The 6,567-nt window shown below is 41.9% G+C and overlaps 1 non-coding gene across 1 annotated transcript; it reads right to left on the bottom strand.

Moving 5' to 3' along the window:
* Positions 1-1,884: 1,884 nt before the first annotated feature.
* On the bottom strand, positions 1,885-1,969 carry TRNAY-GUA (transfer RNA tyrosine (anticodon GUA)). The gene is given in 2 exon segments: positions 1,885-1,920; positions 1,933-1,969. It is a non-coding gene; the product is annotated as a tRNA-Tyr (tRNA).
* Positions 1,970-6,567: the final 4,598 nt, after the last annotated feature.

The following is a 6,567-nucleotide window of genomic DNA, read 5'->3' as shown; positions in this document are numbered from 1 at the left end:
CAGCGAAGCGCTGCGTGCTTGCTCGTCCATTGGAGGGGGGGACAGTAAATGTGCATTCAACCCACTCGCCAACGGCCAACCCAGCAGGCCGCAGGGCCACACACTGGCCGCGCGCGAGGCGAGGGATAGAATGGAATGGAACGGATCACCATCACCATATGCAAGCAACGCAAGCATTGGCATTTCAGAATTTGACATGGCGCGTGAGAGCTCACAGATCAGACCCCGTTTCAACTTTCCAACTGCCCCCATTAAACTCTGAAGAAGAAAACGAGGCCACTGAGCTTCAGTTGATTCCTTTGACAAGCTTGGGTTGGGCGGCACGAGCAGAGCCACAGCCTTGTCTGGTTGCTTTCTGAATCTAGCCTGAAACTAAAGGCTAGCTAGCATTTTCTGGACTTTTGCAAGTCAAGCAAAGCAGTAAGTTAGCTGGTGACCCACAGGCCACAGCAACAGCGATGAAACGAAAGCACAGCCCTAACTGCTGCAACCACCAACTGAACTTCCTGTCTGCTTAATTTGCGTCACGTTTGACAGGTCTCACCTGCTGCCAGCAGTCTGCCACAATGGAAATAGAGCAAAGCTGCTGGGGGGTTTTGGAAAAGAATGGACGAACTGGCCGGAGGGGAGCACGCCACGAACAGGAAGGATTGATTACAGGAACCCGGTGCTTAGTATAGGGCGTGTTCGGCTGGCTACAAGCCGACACTGTTGCAGCTGTTTGGACTGCTGCAGCTGCAATCCATAGAGAGAAAAATACTGTAGAAGCCGCAGCCGCAGCCGGATTGCAGCCGCAGCAAGCCGCAGCGAACAAGCTGATAGTTGCAATGCAACAAGGAGCCCCCCTTGTTTTGAATAGTATAGAACCACGAATCTCGTAGCAAGCAGCAGCGTGATCAGCTCACATGCGGAAAGGGAATCCGGTTGGAGCGGCGTCCGTCCCCCCTTGTTTTGCAGACGAGACAAGCGGACGCCCCTGTTAAGCAGCGCGGCTTTACACTGTGCGATCACGCGGCAAAGCATTGGGCGGCCGGGCACGGCAGAATCATCAGCTGGACCGCTGGGCCAGTACCAAAAAAGAAATGGTGCATGGCGATGGCGACCGTGCGGAGTGTTCATCGCAGCGGTGGCAAGACTTTTCAGAAGGCAAAACCTCTCCTCTGTAGCTAGCTGCTATGCAAGGTTTATATAGTAAACTATTCAAAAGCTGCTGCAGGTAGGGCATGTAACCATGAGCGACGAGGACCATAGCTTTTGCTCGGTATGTGAGTGGATGATGACTGTTTTCACCGCCCGTCTTGTCCTCATCACCTTACATGTATTGTGTTTACATGTATTCCGTCTGATGGTCAATAGTTCCCCAGTTCCCGTACTCGCAGGAACCACGATAGGGAATTGGATATGTGGGTATATTTGCGCAAGAGACTAAGAGAATTGAATGTTGAAGCGGTGCTTCTTCGCAAGGTGTGAAGCCAAAAGGGCGCTAGAGCAGAGCTAACCACAAGAGATCAGGTGTCGAAAGCGGAAGATATACCCATGGAAGCTAGAAACTCTTGTCATCGTGAGAGGTGAAAGGATGGTGATACGTGAAAAAGGTGATAACTTGTTGTACTTAAATAAAAAATATATAACACTGGTCGTGGTGACAAAAAAACGTTTTTAATTATCAGTACTTCGGAGTGAGACTTGAAGCAAGTTCGAAAAGAGGTAAAGGAACATGGTGATTAAAAAAATATAAAAAAACAGGTCGCAAGTTCCAAAAGAAATAAAAGAGCATGGTGATAAAAAAAATGTTAAAATAAATATAAATATAGAAACAGGTCGCAAGTTCCAAAAGAGGTAAAAGAACATGGTGATAAAAAATATATAAAAAATTGTTAAAAATCCGACCTGCCGGATTCGAACCAGCGACCTAAGGATTTTCTGCATACACTACAGTCCTCCGCTCTACCAACTGAGCTAAGGTCGGTTTGTGTTTAATAACCCACGACCTTGAATAAATACTAATACAATGAGGTGGGGGTACGGGCGAGAGGTGACGACCGTCCGACGACCAATGGCGTCGCCCAGAAACTACTCTGGCTCTATAAATTATCCCGCAGAGCGCACTGCTTCTTTAGTTGCATCCATACGATTTTTTTAATTCAAATACCGCCTGTAGTTTTCTGTTTTTTCTATTCCCATGCCCGTAGTTTTATTCAAGTGCCAGTTAGAAACATGCCACTCAAAATTTAAAAACTTGGAAACAAGGTTATTTTGATGTCATTCTTTGGCATCAAAATAAATTAGCCGTCTAATTTTATAAAAAATGAGTGATATATACACAATTAATCCTTTACTCGAATGCTTACTGCAGTAAGATTTTTAAGGGATCGGACAACGAGAGCACGCATGCTGGGTAGCGGCTGGAGCAGGCTCACGGCCGGCGAGGAGCTGCTAAAGCGTGTCAAGGCACAGTGCGCAAGCGCATTGAGTTCGCGTGCCGAGAGCATGCTCGCGACCACACGCGTCAGTGTGGTCGATGGGCGACGGCGAGGTGCTGCAGCGTCGCAATGCGAGGCGAACCGGGTGCCCACGCGGAAACGGCCGCCGGCGAGCCATGCAGCGCACGCGGATGTCGAAACCGTTTCTCCCCCAGCGCAAAAAAGACAGTTCCTTCAAGTCTTGGAGTTGGAGCAAGGGCCGACATCGTTTCTCATGATCTCATCTGAGAAACATGCTATTCTCTTCCACTTTCTTCGTTAATTATGTGAAGACGTTATCTAGTTCGCCCACGTGGCAACTCATTCAATTACATGGAGACGACGAGAGCAACCGCGTTGGGACTGTACTTAGGCTGATCTCATGAGAAGAGTGTCTAGTGCACCGTTCATTTTTCGAACTTCACTTAAAACAGTGTTTTCAACATTTTTAACAGGGACATCTTTAGCTTGTTTTTAAGACAAAAGCCGAGAGCTCCAGTTTCAGATAGCATGGCATTGTACGTAATAGGGATGCTGCTCTATTATTACCTCCATATTAAAAAGAATGCACATCTCGTTTTTTCCAGGACAGCACAAGTATTACGACTATCCATCTAATTAGTTGGATGCACAGTCTCATCCTGGATCATCACGCGTCTATGTCTGAGCGTCTGTTTGGTTGTCTGCACGTGGAAGACGTGGGCTGCATGGACGGATTCAAAAAAAAATGAAGAATCCATTTTGAGACCATTTCGCTGCATTCTCACATACGCCCAAAACGGTCGTAACCGACCAACTAGGCCCGCACGCATGGTCAGGCCGGAAAAAATTTAGATCATGTGCCAAATTTAAAGTGATATGATCTATGTTCAAAATGATTAATAATATTCTACAACTTGTAATAGCATATTTGTAATAGAATATATAAACAAGCATATCTATTTTATTTGAATAACATCGTTCTTTTAGTGGGGTTTTAAATAATATCTTCTACAACATGTTTATATCCAATCTTCTCTAAATCTTCACTCTCTATTGCTATTGTGGCTAAATAATACGTCTTTGTTGTGTCATAGTAAAACACAAACATAATTTTAGTAGTTTTAATTTAGAGAAACTTCGTTCACGCAAGCTCACATAAGTTAGGATCATATATAGATTTATTCTTTATGCGACACTCGGTAGTTCCGCTTTAGCGCAACGGCATGGTAGAGAGAGAAATAGGTGCTACATATTAACATGTGTTATAAAAGATTATAAAACTAGAATAAATATGTTGATTTTTGGGCCCTAGATTTTTAAGGCCATGTGCGAGCGCACGGCTCGCACATGCTTAGGCCCGGCCATGCCCGCGCGAGTAACGAACCAATGAGGCGGTATATAAATAGGGTCTGTGTTGACACGACATTTGAGTTAGTGTCGTGCCTAGACCGCCACCCCAATACGGTGGGCTGGTATGAGCACGACACGATTTGCAGCTTATGTTAATTGGTGGTCTATAGACAATATTTATGATATCTGCATGTAATTGTGAATTGTCATTTATTATGGTTTTAAATTTAATAAGTCAACTCTACACTGGTATCGATGTTCACGTTTTAGAGTTATATATGTTATTTAAAATATGTCCTATATCTTTTTTAGCTTTTAAAGCGAAATAGTGTCTGGGCTGGTACAAAACACTATTAGGTGCTAGTGTCGTGTGTAGTGTTGACACAATATGATTAGACATTATAGCATCATGTCTTGGCTGATGGCTAGACAATAGTGATAGTACGGCAAAAGCCGAGAGCTCCAGTTTCAGATAGCATGGCATTGTACGTAATAGGGATGCTGCTCTATTATTACCTCCATATTAAAAAGAATGCACATCTCATTTTTTCCAGGACAGCACAATTATTACGACTATCCGCCTAATTAGTTGGATGCACAGTGTCATCCTGGACTGTGTCTGAGCGTCTGTTTAGTTGTCTGCACGTGGGAGACGTGAGCTGCATGAACGGAAGCAGAAGAATCTATTTTGAGGACATTTCGCTGCATTCGCACATATACCCAAAACAGTCGTATCCGACCAACTAGGCCCGCACGCAGGGCCGGGCTTGAAACATTTGAGGCCATGTGCCAAATTTAAAGTGGTAGGGTCTATATTCAAAATGATTAATAATATTCTACAACTTGTAATAGCATATATTGCAATAGAATATATAAACAAGCATATCTATTTTATTTGAATAACATCGTTCTTTTAGTGGAGTTTTAAATAATATCTTCTACAATATGTTTATATCCAATCTTCTCCAAATATTCACTCTCTATTGCTATTGTTCTAAATAATACGTTTTTATTGTGTCATAGTAGAACACAAACATAAATTTAGTAGTTTTAATTTTGAGAAACTTTGTTCACGCAAGCCGACATATGTTAGGATCATATGAAGATTTATTCTTTATGCGACACTCGGTAGTTCCGCTTTAGCGCAACGGCACGATAGAGAGAGAAATAGGTGCTACATATTAACATGTGTTATAAAAGATTATAAAACTAGAATAAATCTGCTGATTTTTGGACCCTGAATTTTTTAAGACCATGTGCGAGCGCTCGCTTAAGCCTGACCATGCCCGCGCGCATAACGAACAAATCAGGCGGTATATAAATAAGGTCTATGTTGACACGACATTTGAGTTAGTGTCATGCCTAGGTCCCCACCCCAACACGGTGGGCTGGTATGAGCACAACACGATTTGCGACTTAGGTTAACTGGTGGTCTATAGACATTATTTGTGCTATCTCTATCTGTATGTAATAAATCAACTCTATACTAGTATCGATGTTCACGTTTTAGAGTTATATATGTTATTTAAAATATGTCATATATCTTTTTTAGCTTTTAAAGCGAAATAGTGTCTGGGCTTGTACAAAGCACTATTAGGTGCTAGTGTCATATAGTGTTGGCACAATATGTTTAGACATTATAGTATCATGTGTTGGCCGATGGCTAGACAATAGTGATAGTACGACATGCCAAGATTGTCCAATAGTATCGTGACTAATAGTGTGCGCGTGTCGTGCGAAATGATGAAAGTGGGTATCCAAACTTTTAGAACAAATTTAATATTTTAAAAAATGTATGAAATTTGATGTTAATTTTTTCTAATATTGTCAAGTACATTGTTACAAATAAGAATAAAATTTTACATAAATTGTTTTATGCATCATTTGCACTCTACAACAAAAAAGTGAAAATGTATCTATATCCGAGATATATATATATTATTTCAGAAGATATAAGATAAAGCTAAGTTTACCTTTTTATGAATCTCAATGCTAAAAACAATAATGTGGGTTTGCATAATAAATTCTATATCCTATTTATTTGTAATAAAAGGCAAAAAATTAATATCTAAATAAGTATCTGCTTTCATATGCGAGTCAAACAAGATGAAGTGTTGAGTCACAGTGTGTTTGGTTCCACCTAACTAAAGTATAGTCCATGTAACTTCGAATATTTGAATGGTAATTACATGTATTAAATATAATCTATTTGAAACTAAATACATAAATGAAGAATAAAAATCAAGATAAATTTATTAAACTTAATTAAATCTATATTTAATACTTGATATTTAAATATTTAATGTGACATGACTAAACTTTAAACTTTGGTCAGGAACCCCTCACCTCTTAGACACATCGGAGCCTTTCGTTTGATTGGAAGGCCCAGTAAACTTACTGGGCATGATTTTCTGGGCCCTGAGAACTGGGTCACATTCTGGCCCGACGCAACTCCGGGTCCGGGAGCCATAAATTGGAGTACGCATTTTTCTTCCCTGCCTTGGTTCGGTTGTTTCCCAATCCCCTACCGTTGCAACGGCAAGTGGTTTTACAGCACAACTAGACGGCGTAATAACATCGAATCAGGTATCTTTCGATGCGCCCGCTGCTCGGCTCTCGCACATGACTTCAGGGAACATCCTCGCGGATTTCGCAGTTCCCATGGCCGGATAGCATTATTTTTTCTGACCGCGTCATAGTGTTCGTGTGCAACTACTATCTTTCTTCCCTTGGTACAACGAACATTTACCATCTGCGCGAACAGGTTCAGGAT

This window comes from Zea mays, chromosome 5, assembly GCF_902167145.1.
Source record: "Zea mays cultivar B73 chromosome 5, Zm-B73-REFERENCE-NAM-5.0, whole genome shotgun sequence".
Taxonomy (NCBI): domain Eukaryota; kingdom Viridiplantae; phylum Streptophyta; class Magnoliopsida; order Poales; family Poaceae; genus Zea; species Zea mays.
The sequence above is the reverse complement of the archived record's forward strand: the minus strand, read 5'-3'. Positions and strand labels throughout refer to the sequence as shown.